This window comes from Humulus lupulus, chromosome 9 (genome assembly GCF_963169125.1).
Source record: "Humulus lupulus chromosome 9, drHumLupu1.1, whole genome shotgun sequence".
NCBI lineage: Eukaryota > Viridiplantae > Streptophyta > Magnoliopsida > Rosales > Cannabaceae > Humulus > Humulus lupulus.
Window position 1 is genome coordinate 70,508,328 of NC_084801.1, and position 19,460 is coordinate 70,527,787.

The following is a 19,460-nucleotide window of genomic DNA, read 5'->3' on the forward strand; positions in this document are numbered from 1 at the left end:
ATGCTAGGGGTTTTCAGACATTATTGTCGACTAGGGAACTGGTAGTCTCTAGGAGGTGGATTAGAGCTTTACCGGTAAAGGTAGATGGTAAGGAATTTTTTGTTGATTTGATTCAGCTTGCGATAGATGACTTTAATATTATCCTAGGGATGGATTGGCTATAAAAGTATGGGGTGACAATTGATTGCAAGAGTAGGATGGTGACTTTTGAACCAGAAGGGGAGGTACCCTTTGTTTTTGTGTGGACTGCGGGTACCTATAATTTCAGCATTAAAGGCTAGGGACCTGATGCAGAAAGGTTGCATAGGATTCCTAGCGAGTGTTGTGGATACCTCTAAGGTTGTATCAGTAGGACCGGGGGAGACCAGATTGGTATGCGAGTTCCCAGATTTGTTTCCAGTAGATTTTCCAGGGTTGCCGCCGCAGGGGGAAATTGATTTTGTTAGAGAGTTGGTACCAAGAGCGGAGGCAGTATCTAGGACACCTTACAGAATGGCACCGGCTGAGCTGAAGGAGTTGAAGATTCAGTTGCAGGAGTTAGTGGATTTGGGGTTCATCAGACCGAGTTTCTCGCCATGGGGTGCTCCAGTGTTTTTTGTTAAGAAAATGGATGGATCTCTCAGGATGTGTATTTACTATAGGGAGATAAACTAGTTGACCATCAAGAATAAGTACCCATTGCCTAGGATTGATGATTTGTTTGACCAGCTGCAGGGAAAGATAGTGTTCTCTAGGACAGATCTCCGGTCAGGTTACCATCAATTAAGGATCAAAGAGGAGGACATACCAAAGACCGCTTTCCGCACAAGGTATGGGCACTATGAATTCCTAGTTATGTCCTTTGGATTAACCAATGCCCCAGCAGCTTTTATGGACATGATGAATAGGGTTTTCAAGGATTATTTAGACAAGTTCCTGATTGTATTCATCGACGATATCCTGGTGTACTCACAGTCAGAGACAGAGCACGAGCAACATCTACGTTTGGTATTGCAACGGTTAAGAAAGCATAAGTTATATGCAAAGTTCAGCAAGTGTGAGTTCTAGTTACCACAAGTTACATTTCAGGGCCATATCGTCAGTAAGGAGGGGATTCTAGTTGACCCAGCTAAGATTGAGGCAGTGAGAGACTGGCCTAGACCGAACAGTGTTTCTTAAGTGAGGAGTTTTCTAGGATTGGCAGGGTATTATCGGCGGTTTGTTGAAGGGTTCTCCAGAATAGCTACGCCATTGACAGAATTGACGAAGAAAAAGACAAAGTATGTTTGGACAGACCGATGTGAGAACAATTTCAAAGAGTTGAAGCGGCGATTAATCACAGGGCCAGTGGTGAGTTTGCTAATAGATAATGAGAAGTTTGTGGTTTATTGTGATGCTTCCAGACAAGGTTTGGGGTGTGTGTTGATGCAAGCTGGGAAGGTGATAGCTTACGCATCAAGACAGTTAAAGGAGTATGAGCAGAGATATCCCACGCATGATCTAGAATTGGCAGCGGTGGTGTTCACGCTTAAGATTTGGAGACACTATTTATATGGTGAGAAGTGCGAGATATACACTAATCATAAGAGTTTGAAGTATTTCTTCACTCAGAAGGACCTGAATATGCGCCAGAGATGGTGGTTGGAGTTGGTCAAGGATTACGATTGTGATATCCTGTACCATCCTGGAAAGGCTAATGTAGTTGTTGATGCCTTGAGCCGGAAAGGCCTAGGACAGCTGTACAGTTCGAGATAGATATCTGATAAGCTAGCGGAGGAGATGACTAGAGCGGGTATAGAGCTGGTGGTTGGTTGGTTAGCCAACATCACTCTTCAGTCTACGCTCCTTGAGAGGATCAAGGAGGCACAGGGGAATGATTCCCAGTTGAGGGGTTATAGGGAGAATATTTTGGTCGGAGCGGCTAAGGACTTTTCTATTTCGGAGATGGGGTTACTGAAGTACAAGGGTCGAATCTGTGTTCTGATTGATATAGATATCCGGCAAGAGATTCTGGAATTCCTTACATCTGGGTAAGATGAAGATGTACCAAGACCTGAGAGCTTTGTACTGGTGGTCAAGCATGAAGGGGGATGTGGTGGATTATGTGGCCAAGTGCTTAACTTGTCAGCAGGTCAAGGTTGAACATCAGAGGCCAGCAAGGTTGGTGCAGCCTCTAGGGATTCTCGAGTGGAAGTGGGAAGATGTCGCTATGGACTTTGTGGTTGGGTTACCAAAGACCGTAGGGCAGCATGATTCGGTGTGGGTGATTGTGGATAGGTACACCAAGTTCGCACACTTTTTACCAGTTAGGATGACTTACACTGTGGAGTAGTATGCTGAGCTATATGTGAAGGAGATTGTTTGACTGCATGGGGCACCAAGATCGATAGTATCCAACAGGGACCCCACCTTCACTTCCAAGTTCTGGGAAAGTCTGCATAAGGCTATGGGCACACAGTTACGGTTTAGTACCGCTTATCATCCTCAGATAGATGGACAGACTGAGAGGACGATTCAGATACTAGAAGACATGCTACGAGCCTATGTGCTAGATTTTGGGGGATCTTGGAGTAAGTATCTTCCTTTGATTGAGTTCTCGTATAACAAAAGCTATCAGGCGACTATCGAAGTTGCTCCGTATGAGATGCTTTATGGGAGAAAGTGCAGATCACCTATCCATTGGGATGAGATAGGTGAGAGGAGGTATTTAGGTCCTGAGATGGTTTAGAGGACCAATGAGGCAGTTGAGAAAATTAGTGCTCGAATGCTTGCCTCCCAGAGTCACCAGAAGAGTTATTCAGATCTAAAACGCAAGAGTGTGGAGTTCCAGGTTGGTGACCATGTGTTTCTTAGGGTTTCGCCCTTGAAGGGAGTGAGACGGTTTGGTGTCTGGGGCAATGCCTCCAGCCTTATCAGGGGTCCATGACGTGTTCCACGTGTCCATGCTCCAAAAGTATGTGTCAGATTCGATGCACGTTCTGAGTTATGAAAATTTGGAGCTGGATCAAGATTTATCTTATGAGGAGAAACCAGTTCAGATTCTCGACCGGAGGGACAAAGTCTTGCGGGGCAAGACCATCACCTTGGTGAAAGTGCTGTGGAGGAATTGCAAGGCTGAGGAGGCGACATGGGAATTGGAATCTGAGATGCGGGAGCGGTATCCCGAGTTATTCAAGTAATTACGAGGACGAAATTTCTGTAAGGAGGGGACAGTTGTAACGACCCAAATTTGCTAATAAGGCTTAGGGCCTTGATTAGTATGCCTGGAGAGCAATAAGTGAATTATTGTTATAATATGTGAATTTATGTTAATATGTGATGGAGATGCATGTTTAGTTGAATTAAATATGCATGTGGGCCCCGTTTGGATATTAGAGGTATGTTTGTGATTTTTGCCTGTCGAGGGCATAAATGTGATATGTTTGTGATAAACCTGTGTAGCACGATCTGAGACAGTCCTAGGGAGCCGTTAGCCAAAAGTCACAACGGGGTTGAGAATCCGACCCGGGGCGGGTTGAGGGGTATTGCAGGTATCAAATGTTTTATGGGGCTATTGGGTTATGGAAATAAATATTTGGAGATATATTTGAGGTTAGAATGTCTAGGAGGGAATATGGGGGAAATTTACCATTTTTCCCTCGGGGATATTTTTGGTACCTCAAGCCTTGAGGTAACCTTAAAGCTTAAGTTAAATAAAACAAAGCCTAGGAAGCCTTTAGAAAATCAGAAACCGACTCTTTCTCTCCTTCTCCCTTACTCTGGTTTTCTCTTACTCTTGGAGACTTAGAGGCATCTTGGAGGTTCTTCATATGAAAACCAATTGGAAACTAGGAATCAAGCTAGAGTTTTGGAGGCTTGGAGCTTAAGGAGTTGAGTGGTGGGTTCAATTATGTACAAGGTAAGCTCCCTAATGTGTTTAGTTATGTTGATTTGCAGTTGAACTCTGTTGATATTGGGTGTTAGGAATTAGACATGCATGGATTGGATTCTAGGATTGGTTTTGATTGCTTGATGGGTGTAGGAATTGGTTTCTGAGTTTGTTGGTATGTCTAGGTTGCATAAGTATGAATTTTGGGTTTAAGTGTGTGGTTGAGGTGATTTTGGTAGTGTTGGCTCGAAGGAAATGCAGGGAAAGAAATGGTTTTTCTGGGTTTGGAGCCGAGGGTCGCTGCCCTAGGAGGGGCATGTTGCGGCCCGTGTGTACGTGAGGCCTGAGAGGCCATGGAGCTCAAGGCGCGCCACGGCGCTTGGCCAAGCATGTCGCAGCCCGTGTGTGTGTCCAAGGAGGTGTTAACCTCTGGTTTGAGGCTAGCTGCGGCCCTTAAGGGGTTGGGTCGCGGTCCTAGGCGAAGGTGCAGAGTGACTTGTAGGTTTTGACATGGGAACTTAATTGCTATGGCTCGGGATGGATTTTATCACCCGGGTTGATAGAATTCAAGGTCCCAAAGATTGTTAATGCGTTGTGACTAAGTTTTCGACGAGGCTCGGACTAGGTAACTGTGCTCGGGACATTGGTTCTTATAAAGCTTGGGACATAGGTAAGAAAATTATTGTTCCCATAGAGCTTGTGTTGCAGGGCTCGGCCCTATATGGTTGCGTTGCGGGGCATGGCCCTTTCACTGAATTTATGTGTGTTTTAATATCTGTTTAGTATATTATGTGTATATAATAATGATGGAACGATGATGGCTGGGAACGGCGAACGCTGGGAACGGCGAAGGCCGTGAATAGCGAAGGTGTAACGCCCTACTTCCTTAGAGCCGTTACTAAGTGAGTTTTTAAGACAAAACAGTGTGCAATGAACTCGCTAACCGAGGTTTTGAAACAAAAGTGTGACTAATTAAAAGTTAAGGCTGTAATCTTATAAAAATGCGTTGTTTCAATAAAACTTCTAGTATTAAACATTTGGGATCCCAAAATAAGGTTTGAAAACTATTTACATCTTGAAATAAGTTTACAGTTGATAAATCATAAAAATCATAGATTATTACAGCCATTTTCGAATAAACCCCCAACCAAAGCAGTCGGGCAGGCCAAACATGTATGCGTCGCTTCACGCTCTCCGTACTCATGGTTGGTTGACTCAGTCATTGCCCTTACCTGCAACACAGAGCACCCGTGAGCCGAAGCCCAGCAAGAAAACTCATGCAGAACATAACATATGCAATTCATACAGTTTATCATAACAGGTAATCCACATATATATAAGTCAACCCTTAGACTAAGCAAACACGGCCATGCCGCCCCAGAAGCCTTACCAAAGCCAGGGGTTTCGGTCCTCACCGTAGGGATACCACATGTATCCCCCGGGCCCTGCCCTGACTATAAGCATCCCATGTGCTAAGTGTTACTTCCGGCTCCGCTGCTGTACCCGGCCTACGCCGCACTCGGCCCTTGCCGTTCATTTCATTACAAACATATATAGCATAAATCAAGCAACATTCAAACATATGCCAATTTATTTAAATCTGCACCCTAACATGTGATGCAATATAGGGCCATGCCCGGCAATCATCTCATCATGCAACATGCAATATAGGGTCGTGCCCCGCAATCACACTATGGGCCCATGCCCCATCCTACGGGTGTTATAGTTTTCTTACCTGTATCCCAAGCTTCACAATGCACCAAAGTCACGAGCACGGTCCTCTAGCACGAGCCTCTCCAATATCCTAGTCACAACACACATAAAACAGTTTTAATACTAACCAACCCAAAACCACTTCCCGGGACCAATCCTGCACTCTCGGGACCTCTAAAACCTTAAAACAACACCCCGGAGACATCCCCCGAACCCCCGGAGCAAAGGCCTAAAATTGCCAAAAAATGACATCCTGAAATTGGCCTTGCGCCGCGGCACCCAGCAAGACAGGGGCTCCTCGCCGCGGAACGCAAAAACTGTGTCGTGGCACGCCTTTGCAGGCCCAGAATTCTGGGTTTTTCCTTTGCATTTCCTCGAGCCAAAACACTCCCAAATCATCCCAAACTCACACCCAAGCTCCAAAACCAACTCAAAACTCCAAATAGACCATACATCAACCCATAAACATCATAACCCAACTCAATAACACAATCACACTCAAAATCACCCATTTGATTTCAAATTTCAGAAAACTCAAACCCAAAGGCCAAAAACACAACCCAAGCTTGAAAAACCTAAACCATGGCTCCAAAATCTTAAACCACAACAGAAAAGAAAACCCAAGGATGATTAAAACTCTTACCTCAATCAAGAATTCAACTTTGAGCCCCCTCCAAATCCAGCTTCAAGCCAAAACCTCTTGATTCTTCTCCTAAATTACCCAATTTTCAGCTCCTTTCTTCCTCTCCTTCTCTTCTAGATTTTCTTCTCTTAATTTTAACAAAACCCTCAAATGGCTAAGCCTAAACCGAGTACCGCATATAACCCAGCTGCAATATGTCTAAACCCCATGCCAAATGACCATTTTTCCCCTCCTTACCTATCATTTCCTAACTAAACCTCAAGGGCTTACTTGTCATTTCCTATCCATTGCAATTCTACCACTTTACCATCTAAACTTGTTACTCTCTATGGTTACTAATAGTTACATAAGTTACCAAAATCTCTCAATGACTAAGTTACGAAATCCCCGAAATACCCCTAGGCTCCTCCCAAGACGGGTATAAAATCCCGCTGTGACATTTGAGTTAGCTAGCTCTCTAGGACCGTCTCGGCACGTGCATCGCCATAAGAACACCACCCTCTCGTGGTACAAATCACATAATTCAATGCAGTTATGCCCAACATGGCCAAAATTACAGTTATGCCCTTCTAACACGATCCGGGCCTACATGCATACTAATATACATAGTCATGCATCTCAGATAAACAAATAGTCATATAACATGCTTTAAATCATAACCATGCATTTAATTCATCAAAGTAACACATAATCCCATCATGCCCTCCTGGCACGCTAATCAAGGCCCTTAAGCCTTAATAGCGAAATTGGGTCGTTACAGAAGGCCGAGAACGGCAAGGGGTCGGGCGCAGCGTTTAGCACGCGGAGTGCGAGTTGCCAAGGTGAGACCCCAAGGGATACCTGGGATATCCTTACATTTTAGACCGCAAACCCAGGGCCTGGTAAAGCGCCTGGGACGGCATGGCCATACTTGTATGACCTGGTGTTGGCTTGGTTTTATATTAAGTGTTGTATATGCATTTATTTTCTGCTTTTGAGGGTTTTCTTGCTGGGCTTTGGCTCACGGGTGCTCTATGGTGCAAGTAAAGGCAAAGGGAGAGTCGATCAACCCTGAGTATGGCGAGTGAGACATGCGGCGCGTACATGTCCGGTCCACCTGGCTGCCTTGGCCAGGGGTGTTTTTGGGAGATGTTTGTACAAAACCTGAATTTTGTCATTTAGACGACTCTAACTAAATTTTGAGTTGTAAATATTTCTAAACAATGATTTTGGGATCCCAAATGCTATATGTCTTATAATTTTCAATGAAAGGTTTATTTTCAAGTTTATGACTCTAATTATGATTTAATTACACTTTTGTCTTAAAATCTCGATTAGCGAGTTAGTTGCACTTTTAAACTCACTTAGTAACGGTTCTAAGGCAGTAGGGCATTACAATTCATGTCTTGGATTCAATATATATATGCATGTGAAGAAGTAGATCTAGAAATCTTGTGGGATTAAATTAACAATTTGATTGTTGTTCCGCTACGTATAATCTTTGATTTGATCAATAAAAACCAACACAAGGCATGGAAGGTCAGAGCCTCGAGGTGCCTGTCATGGGGGGAAGAACCGTGTGCGAGGTGGTCTGTCGAGGGCCAGGGGCGCGAGGCCATTGGTACACTGGCGTGCAGTTGCACTGGTGCGCAAGGCGCGGACCAGAGGCTTGAGACGCTGGTGTCCTGTGAGGTGGTCTGCCGAGGGCCAGGGATGCGAGGTCGTTGGTGCGCTGGTGCGCAAGGCGCGGGCCAGAGGCTCGAGCCACTGGTGTCTCGCGAGGCAGTCTGTCGAGGGCCAAGGGCGCGAGGCCGTTGGTGCGCTGGTGCGCAGGTGCATTGGTGTGCTGGTGTGCGAGGCGTGGGCCAGAAGCGCAAGACTCTGGTGTCTCACGAGGCGGTCTGCCATGGGCCAAGGGCGCAAGGCTGTTAGTGCACTGGTGCACTGGTGCGCGAGGCACAGGCCAGAGGCACGAGATGTTGTTGTCTTGCGAGGCACTCTGCCGTGGGCCAGGGGCGCGAGGCCGTTGGTGTGCTGGTGCATGAGGCGTGGGCCAGAGCTACGAGGGAGTCTGCTGAGGGCGGGGGCTCGAGGCCGTAGGTGGTCGTGCGAGACGACGCACGCCAAAACGTGGCCCTTCAGACTTTCATCTAGGAGAGGCGAGGCGGGGTGTACCAGGGGTCACTCCCTCGCAAGGGCCTCGCTTGCGGTGAGGCAGGGCAGTTTCGCGAAGGTCTCACGTGAGGCATGGGTCTCGCATGGGGTGAGACACGAGGTTGCTTGGCGTGCCCGAGGTCACTTGGGGTAAGACTCAACTTTTCTCTCAAGTGTTGACTATGGCCCTCTCAGGATCTTGTCCAATTATTGACATTCACACATGGAGATTTGATTGTATCCGAAGTATGCTTCCATGAAGGACAGAAGATCATACCCAAATGTAGCATCGACCATCTCATCAATCTTCGGCGAAAGAAAGCAATCATTTGGGCAGGCCTTATTAAGGTCAGATAATTATATACACGTCCTCCAGGTGTCCTTTGGCGTAGGCGCCAGGATTGGGTTCAGTGACCAATTCAAGTACTGAGTGTCTCAAATGAAGCCATTCGCGAGAAGCTTGTTGACTTCTGCCTTTAAGGCCTCCACCCGAGTTAGGTCAATTGTCCTCTGCTTCTGTTGCACCACAACAACATTTGGGTCAATAGTCAAGGCGTGGCATATGATGTTCGGTTCAATGCCCTTCATGTCAGAGTGGACCAGGCAAAGACATCATAGTTTTCCTTGAAAAAGCTCACTGAAGCTTCTCGAACCTTCGCCCTTGAGATTCTCCCTGGCCTTAGTTTTTATCTCAGGATTGGAGGCATCAAGGGTGACCTCCTCAACTTCTTCTATGGGCTCAATAGCCCTTTCTACTCCATCCCTGGGGTCCAACTCGTTGGATTCCTTTTTTTCTTGAACAGCATTGACCTTCGCCCTTGGTTTTTTATTATATGATTGATAGTGTAGCGAAAGCATGAGATAATATTTCAATGCAATAATAACTTTTATTAAAGCATAAAATTGAACCACTCTAGGAACCATAACTACAATGGGATCTTTCTCATGTGCGTGAATCTGAATAAAATAGAAAATTACCAACATCTTTTCTAGAAGTAGAACATACATAGATTAAATAGCCTCTTAGCCTCCTAGTCCACCATCTTCCATACTATGACTCACACAAAGAGAAGGAGACAAGTGGATGTCTAGGATATTTGGTAGGATATACAAGAACACACTTTTGAATCTCAATACATGAGAGAGTGTTCTTCTCCAAATTCAGAGAGAACGAAGTTCTCTATTTTTCCCTGTTGGAAAATAACGTCAATTACATCTGATCTCTCTTGTTTTTTTTTATCTTTATGTTATGTTCTATTAATATAACAATAGAATAAGACCTAGCCCTAATCACATTGGGCCTATGCGTGGACCACAGTCCATTTGGACTGTGGTTGGCGCCAACTACAGGGCTTTGGGCCCTGTGGTATTTTATCTCTATAAAATATATTTGTTTGGAATTTATCATATTAGTTTATGTAGTATACAATTATACCAAAAAATTAAATATGATTAAATTAATTTTCATTAAAAAATAGTATTACAAAATTATCAATGTAATTTTATTTGCCATTAAATATTATTTCATAAATAATATCATGAATATTATTTCACAAATAATATTATTTTGTGATATTAAAAATAATACTTTATTATTTTTTATTATTTCCTTTTAATACTAAAATCCTACATTTGTGTTATCGAGCTAGTGCGGGGACAGTATGGACCCATAGTTCTAAGCTCCAATAATTTATTAATTTCACTAATTCTTAGTTTAATTAATTAATCTATTAACAATGAATTATTCCACTAGATTTTCATAGTTGAACTCTCAAAACTATAGTCTTAAATTATTAGAAGCTATAATTATAAAGTCGTCCATTGATATAGTCATTGCATGAGTTATGACCCTCTGCTATTTATTCATTATTAAAGCTCGATCTTAATGCCGGTTAACCTCTCTAATTATGTCTTTATCAATTAGTTCCATTGATCCTCTAATGAACATTATTCTATAAATTTGATTATAGAATGAAATTTATGTTCTCTAACAGAAATTGAACGCTCTATGAATGTTGAACTTATATATTTTAATGGAGATTATCAGAAGTTTTTTCTTTTATCATGTCCCGGTCTAATACAATCTATATTGTGTACGGTAACTCTATCACTTTGTGTCACTACACTTAACACTCTTAATAAATTGTTATGTCTTAAACAGAAGATAGACCGTACTCATAATCTTTATTAAGTAAAGCTCTCATTTTATTTAACGATTACAGATAATTTTTATATTATTATCTTGAATTAAATCCTCTTTTACATATATCATTATGCATATACTTAATTCAAGACAACATCAATAATATTGTATCTTCATGATAAATGGCATGTATAATTAAATACAATATGAGTGCAAAATATAAACTTTATTTAATTAACAGTAATCGTTCATACTGAAATACACTTTAAGGGCACAAATCCCAACAATCTCTCACTTGCTCTAAAGCAGATGAGAAATGTCGCGTAATCCTAAATCTAAGAAATGACTATCAGAACTAGTAGCAAGCAGCCACTTTGTATATGGGTCAGCATGGTTTTTTGCTGATTCAATCATCTGAATGACTACATCCCCTCTTTGTACTATCTCTCTTGTGAGGTGGTATTTACGCTCTATATGATTGGCTCTATTGTGGCTTCTCTATTCTATGAGTTGGCAACCATTCTGCTGTTGTCACAGTAGAGTACAATTGGTTTGTCCATGTCTGGAACAATTTCCAGATCACCTAAAAAATTCCTAAGCCATACAACCTCCTTTTCTGCTTCGCTTGCAGCAACATATTCTGCTTCCATGGTGGAGTCAGCAATGCAAGATTGCTTTTATACTCCTCCATATGATCGCTCCACCCCCAAGTGTGAAAACAAATCCAGATGTAGATTTCCTAGAATCTTTGTTGGATTTGAAGTCGGAATTTCTACATTCGATTGGAATCAAATTCTCTCTGTAATATACTAGCATATAGTCTCTCATTCTTCTAAGATACTTGAGAATATGTTTGGATGTTGTCCAATGATTGAATCTTGGATTTGACTGGTACCTACTGACTATACCCACAACATAGCAAATGTCAGGTCTGGTACATAACATTGCATACATTAAGCTTCCTACTGTGGAGGCATAGGGTATCCATCTCATTTCCTCTTCCTCTTGGGGTGTCTTAGAACATTGGTTCTTGGAAAGGTGAACACCATGACGAGATGGGAGGTTTCCCTTCTTGGAGTTCCGCATCGCATACTTTGAAAGTATTTTATCTAGATAATATCCTTAAGACAGTGCCAACAACTTCTTCCTACAATCACGAATTAATCATATCCCAAGAACATAGCTTGTCTCTCCCAAATCTTTCGTTTGGAATTGGTTGGCTAGCCTGACTTTTACGTCACATAATTTATTCACATCATTCCCAATGAGTAATACATCATCTTTGTATAAAACTAGAAAGACCACTTTGTCCTTGTCAATTTTCTTGTATACACAAGGCTCATCGACATTTTGATCAAAACCATATGATTTAACAGCTTGGTCAAATCTTGTATTCCATAATCTTGACGCTTGCTTATGTCCATAAATGGACCTTTGCAATTTTCAAACCTTTTGCTCTTTGCCTTGTTTTATGAAACCCTTTGGTTGTACCATAAAAATACTTTCATCAAGGTGGAGTACATCGACCCCATCTTGAGTTTCATAGCTTCAAGTCATTGTTCCTTATCATAATCATTCATTGCTTGACTAAAATTCAACAGGTCATCAATATTGTCATCAGATGTTGCAACTTGTGCTTCTCCAAATCCAGTGCATTGAACAGGTTGTCGAACAGCTCTCCCACTACGACGAACTACTATAGTATCCTGATTTGGTATTGTGGTTTGTTCTGTTCCATCTTATAAGGTAGTTTTGGTGTGATTTTATCACCAAGTAACTCCTCGAGTACAACCTTACTTCGAGGTTTGAAGTCCCTCATATAGTCTTCTTCCATAAAAGTAGCATTTGTCGATACAAATATTTTCTTTTCTGTCGAATTATAGAAGTAACCTTCTCTAGTGCCTTTTGGGGTATCCAACAAATAAACACACTTCATATCTAGGTTCCAACTTCCTGGTCTTAGATTTTAGCACATCTATCGTACATCCCCATACACGCACATGCCTCATACTAGGTTTGCGAGCTATCCATAACTATGAGGGTGTCTTAGCTACAAACTTAGATGGAACTAGGTTTAAGATGTATGCAACTATTTTTAAAGCATATCCCCAAAAATTATAGGGGCAATGATGCGTAACAAAACATTGATCTCATCATGTCCAGTAAAGTCCTATTCTGCCTTTCTCCAACACCGTTTTGTTGCGGAGCACCTGGTGCGGTGAGCTGTGAAACAATTCCATGCTCTATAAAGAGATCTTAATTTGTTGTCAAGGTATTCTCTGCCTCGATCTGATTTTAGCTTCAGCTTTGAATTCTTTGAACTTTTCAAAAGTTTCCAATTTCCTTTGAATCAGGTATACGTAACTGTATCTTGAGTAGTCATCAATGAAGGTGACGTTATACTCATAACCACCTCGAGCTTGTACATTCATTGGACCACAAATGTCTGGGTGAATTAACTCGAGAGGTTCTTTGGCTCTAACACCTTTAGAGGATAAAGTTCTTTTTGGTCATTTTTCCTTCTAAACAAGATTTGTAAACTGGTAGAGTTCCAACCTTTAACTCATTTAGAGGCCCGTCCTTAACTAGTCTTTGAATCCTATCCAAGTTAATATGACCTAGTCTTAAGTGCCAAATATATGTATCGTCTTGAGGTACTTTTTGTCGTATTGGCTTTGGTTGTTCAGATTTGAACATTTCAAGATTGGGTAGTGAAGACATTTAAAATCTTATCATATATAGACCTTCATATAGATTTCCGTGACAAGCATGTGAATCATTTCATGAAATAATAACAGATTTATTTTTTAAAAGAAATAGAATAGCATTGTTCTAAACATTTTGAAACAGAAATTAAATTCATTTTAAAATCAAGAATAAAATAGATGTCTTTTAGAGATAAAAAATTATTTTCAGTAAAATAAATTTTTGCTTCCCACACTGTTCTGACTTAAAAAAAAAGCCCATGTCCCCACTCTCATTGTGAACTCCCCTTCTTGGAGATCTCTCTAAGAGCTAAGCATTTGTAAATCAGAACAAACAAGATTAGTGGCTCCTGAATCAACTATCCAAGTATAACAATTATTTTCCACTAAGTAAGCCTAAGTGTCTTATAAATCAAATTTATTTTCCTTCTTTTTTTAAACTCCTCGAGATTCTTTTTACAGTTCCTCTTACAATACCCATTGGTATGATAATGGGAACAATTCCCATTGTAGTTGGAGTGGGCAACTTCTTTGCCCTTGCCTTTATTAATGCTAGGCTTTTGAGTTGTGTGCTCAGTCATTTGCAATAGATTCCGGTTACTTTTCCACATTTTAATATTGCAAGTTCATTTGTCATTAGCAATAATGGACATATGTGAGTTTCCTCTAGTCATTGTATTACTGTAATTAAACAAAAGAAAAATAATGAATACAACTGTACACTCATACACCATAAATCATAGTATTCGTACAATGAAATAAAAATAAACATGATGCATGCTTACAAAAACCTATTCATATAAGTACAACGATGAGATAACCAACACAAGTAAATGTCGTCGATAGAATAGGCCAAATACTTGCTAGTTAAATTGAGATGCTCTCAGTTGTTATTATATCAAAATATATGATATCTTTATAATAAACAATTACCATTATTTTGGTCAAAAATATATCCAACTAGGGTAGATATATTTTTTCGTGAGTGTAACCTACTATTTTAGGTTTCTTGACTTAACACATAAGTGTCATCGATAGGATAGGTAAAATGATCACCAATAATGCATGAAATTTTGGGACACCCAGGATCTTTATATTTAACAAGACTCTTATATTTAATAATGGAGCTAGCTATTTCAATTAAAAATGCCTTCTTAGGAACATTAGTGTTTCTTTTTATAGTACAAAGATCCTTCAAAAATATAGAGTAAGCGAGAATTTTTTTAATGGCATCTAAGAAAGGGATATTGATACTAACTTGTTTGAAAACTTCTAAGATGTCATTATATTGGGCACTTTTTTTAATTGGAAGTAATATTTGTGGGAATGGGGCTTTTGGAATGAAAGGATGGATTGGAGTATCCTCATTTGAAGAGTCGTTGGCATTAGAACTATAGGGTTGACTCTTTTCTTTTTCTTTTTCAACCTCGGGTTGGGTTTGACAATGTTTTTTCCAGACTTAAGAGTTGAAATTGATTTGGCTTCTCCATTATGACTAGATTTTCCTATCTCATATTGACCTTTTGGATTTGGGATAGGTTGACTAGGAAATGTTCCTTTTTCACTATCAGCTAAAGCAGTAGCGAGTTGTCCTACTTGTGTCTCGAGTTTGGTCATTGATTGAGACTTATTTTGTAGGATATGTTGAGTGGATTGCATAAATTGTTGTAAAGGATTTTCTAAGGATGGTTTCCTTTGTTGAGGATATGGTTGATATTGTGGGGCACGAGTTTGGTTTTGGATGGTTTCTCCAATTTGGATTATAAGTGGATGAAAAATGGGCTATCATTTGGTTTCCCATAAGCATGAAGAGCAGTGACCTCCTTAGAAAAAGCCTCTTGGTAGGAAGGACATGATTGGGCATAATGGCAAGGACTAGAACATATAGAACAAACATCTTTTCTTGGTTGTATTGGAGAATTTATAGTTTGGCTTATGGCTAAAACTTCTACTTTTCTCACTAATTTGTCTAATGATGTTCTTAAGTCTAATTCATCTTTTACTTCATACCTTCCTCCTCTTTTTGGTGAATTAGTTGACCTAGACCTAGGATCAAAATAATTCTATTGTTGTGAATTGACAGACAAAGCGTCCCAAGCCTCTTGCCTTTGAAATTGTAAAAATTTTCCAGTATGCATAGTGTTTATCCAAAAAACTGATGTTGATGACGTGGCAAGAATCTTCGACACATGGCCGACACGTGGCAGAGATGCTGCTCGCCTCTCGACCAGAGATATTTCCATATGCAAGGTTTAAGTTTTATATACGATCAGCCTGGTCGTATACTCTGTTTATTTATGTGTAAATATGTACAATTGTAATGATATCCGAGAATATCTCTTCATTATAACCTGAAGATCCGTTTATTAAGGAAAGATATGGTTAATTGACTCATGTAACCCTCCTTGAGCCTATAAATATACAAGAAATAGCTCAAGGGGGGATCTTTTGATCTTTTTCTGAATTACATTACTATTATAAATCATTTGTATTGTTTTCTCCTTCTAAGGTCCGTGAAACTCAGGAACCCTAGTTCTTTGATCACACCTTTGAAGCTCAATATTAATAATAGTATCAAGTGGACGTAGGTCATTACCAATCACTGGGGCCGAACCACTATAATTCTTTGTGTTCTTTACTTTCCATTAGATTGTTTTCTTAAGCATCGTACTAATTTCCTGTCATTTATTTGACTCTGTGTCGTTGACCAAAATGAGGGTCAACATTCTGGTGCTTTCATTGAGAGCTTGACAAAGAATCTAATGGTGAAAACTACCAAGAAGACTGGACAGGCTACCGCTGCACCATCACAGCCTCCTCCCCCAAATGTGGCTGAAGACGAACCTCATTTGGAGTTTGATGAGGAGGAGTTGGATTCTGAGACCCTGAAGACAACACTGGGGGTGTTGCAAGATGAGTTGGCCAATCTGAGGGCCAATCAAGAGAATGTTGCCGAGATAATGGCATCGTAGCAAAGGGAGATAGAGTGCCAGCGCCAGGAGCTGAGCGAGCGGCAGGCGGAGATGGACCGTCGACAGAGGGATGCCATGGCAGTCCTTGAAGCAGCCATCAAGCTGGCTAGGAATTAGGCTGTGCCAGCCTCCCAGCCAGATCATCCACTAAACGGGCCACCTCAAAGGGGTCCCAATCCTAGTTCTCCACTCCAGCCAGTAAGCCCTCAAAGGCCGAAGCAGCCACCTATGCCTCAAGATGATGTCCCACCTAGGGATCCTGAGACACAGCCTCCGTCTCAGGCTGGTCGAGGCAATCCCCCGCGCCCGAGGCAGAATAGGGCCGGGCAACAGCCCCGTAGCCCTAGACGCCCAGGGGGTGAAGAGTCGCATCCACCGAGCAGGGGGCAGCGTGCTTCTGCCAACAGGAGGAACTCAGAGACAGGCTCTGCGGTTAGGGGCCCCCCAAGGCATGACAATGCACGGGGACCCACCGACCAGCGCTGGCCTCCCCCTAACGCTCAGGAAATGCCAGCCCAAGGAAGCGACAGAGGGAATAGTCGGTTGCACCATAGCCAGCCACGGTTCAAAGATGGCCACTGCTACAATGAAGCTAACTCAGGCAGAGGAAATGCTGGTTGGAGGAACGAAGAGAGAGGTGGAGGCAGGAGCCCCCCACCTAGAGAAGACCGACCAGCAGGTCATAACGCTGGGGGCAGCCCAAGTAGAATAACGTCTTTAGTCGACTCGGAGCCAGCGAGCAGCGACAAAGAGACGATGATTTGAGGGATGTACTCAACGACCGCAGAGAAAGGCACGATGAGTACATTCCCCCGACACCAGAGGCCCCAGCAATCCCAGAAGTTTTTCATGCTCAAATCGATGCCCTGAACCAAGCTGTGCAGCAGCTGGTCGGGGGGCGAACATCACACATTGAGTACAATCGGAGGAGAGGCACCCCTTTCGTACAGAGGATTGTTGTGGCAGAAACCCCCAGTAAGTTCAAGATGCCAACTCTGCCAAATTTCGACGGGTATGGAGACCCAGTATCTCATGTCAACAAGTTTGAGATACAAATGGATATTCGGAAAGTCTCTGAAGATGCTCGCTGGAGGATCTTCCCAGCGACACTTTCTGATGCCGCCCAGGAGTGGTTCTTTAAGTTCCTTCATGCGAGTATAGTACCTTGGGAGATGTTCGTGAAGGAGTTTTACGGACAGTTCTATGCAGGTCGTATGCATCCCACCAAGGCGAACCAACTGGTCGAGATAGGCCAGAAAGAGGGAGAGCCCCTGAAGGAATACGTTCAACGCTTCATGCAAGCTATAGCTGGAGCCAAGACTGTGGGCGATGAAGGCAAGATGATGGCCCTAACTGCTAGGGTTAGGCGTCATTCTCCCCTCAAGAGTAGCCTCAGAAAGCATGGGGTTAAAAGTACCCAGGAGTTTTTAGATCAAGGAGATTGGTACATCAAGCTCGAGGACGCGATTTCCAATGAAGGGAAATCGCCAGCAAAAGACAAGGGGCCCAAGGAAGAACTCGCCAAAGACGCCAACGGGTCAAAGCCCAATGGCAATGGCAAAGGCAACAGGAATGGCAATGGTAAGAATGGTGGAAAGTGGGCGAACAACGAACCGTCGACCTCCGAGAGTAAGCGCCCCAAAGGTAATCGGTATGAACCGAGATTCACCAATTACACTACCCTTGTTGAAAGCCGAGTCGAGGTCTACCAGGCGACCAGCTCAAGCGTGCCCTACAAACGACCCGCACCAATATGAAAAGATATCTCCAAGAGATATTCAACAAAGTTCTGTCATTTTCATAATGACTACGGGCACGACACCAATGAGTGTAACCAACTGAAGGACAAAATTGAGTTCCTGATAAGACAGGGACATTTAAGAAGATATGTGCGAGCCGCGGGGGGTTCTCAACGAGAGGCTCAAGGTGGTGACAAGTCGGGGCCTGCACACCAACGCTCGCCACCTTTACAGCCAGCTCCCGTGGCAGGTACCCTACTCACCGTCTACGGAGGCCCACATCTTGCAGGAGATAGTGGGAAAGCGAGGGAACGATATGCTCGAACCCTGTGCCACGACCAGGACATCGAGATGATGAGTGTTGAGGATTGAGCACCAAAAAAGGCTCTAACAAAGGAAGAACTGATCTCCTTCTCTGACGACGATGCCCAGCGCATGCGATTCCCACACTTCGATCCACTGGTCATGGACATACAAATCGTAAACATGATGGTGAAAAGGGTGTTGGTCGATACAGGAAGTTCGGTCAACATCCTGTACAAGTCTTCGCTGGAAAGGATAAAGTTGTCAATGAAAGACCTGGAGCCGTGCAACCAAACCATTTATGGTTTTTCCGGAGAAGGGCTCGCCCTAGTAGGGTCGATTAGACTCCCAGTCACAGCAGGCACTGCACCTGCTAACAGGACATTACTCACTACTTTTATAGTAGTTGATTGTCCTTCAGCGTACAACGTTGTGATAGGGAGACCAATTATAGTCGACCTGCGAGCCGTCACTTCTATATGGCACCTCGCAATGAAATTCCCGATGGACGCAGGGGTAGGATGCGTGTTGGGAAACCAGAGGGAAGCGAGGGAGTGCTACAACGCCTCGATCACCAAGGCAAAGAAGGGTGTATCAAGAGATGCCACCGGGAAGGAGTTGCAAATGGCAACTGATGTTCAACTCTGCTCGGGTGATAATCTCACCAATTAGGGTGTTGCCCAAAGTGAGGATAGGGATTTAAATCCTCGCTTTGGGGATTTCAAAGTAGAAGTGGGACCCATCGAGGACCTTGAAGAGGTTCGACTGGATGAGGAAAATCCGACCAGAGCTGTGAAAGTCGGTAAAAGCTTAGAGACAACAACAAAACAAGCACTGGTTGAGTTCTTAAGAAGAAATCAGGACGTCTTCGCCTGGTCGCACAAAGACATTGTCGGAATAGATCCTATATTCATCAGCCATGTCCTGAACATCGACAAAAGCTTTCCCCCAGTGCAACAAAAAAGAAGGCTGCTCGACAAAGATAGATCAAAGGCCTTGAAGGAGGAAGTCGAGAAGCTGAAGGAGAATGGGTTCATCAGGGTGGTGTTTATCCATCGTGGGTCTCTAATCCCGTACTAGTGCCCAAGCCGAATGGCAAGTGGCGTATGTGCGTGGATTTTACAGACCTAAATAAAGCCTGCCCCAAAGACTATTTCCCACTCCCGAGGATCGACCAGCTGGTCGATGCCACTGCAGGGCATGAGATCCTCTCATTCATGGATGCATACTCCGGGTATAATCAAAGTAGTATGCATCCCCCT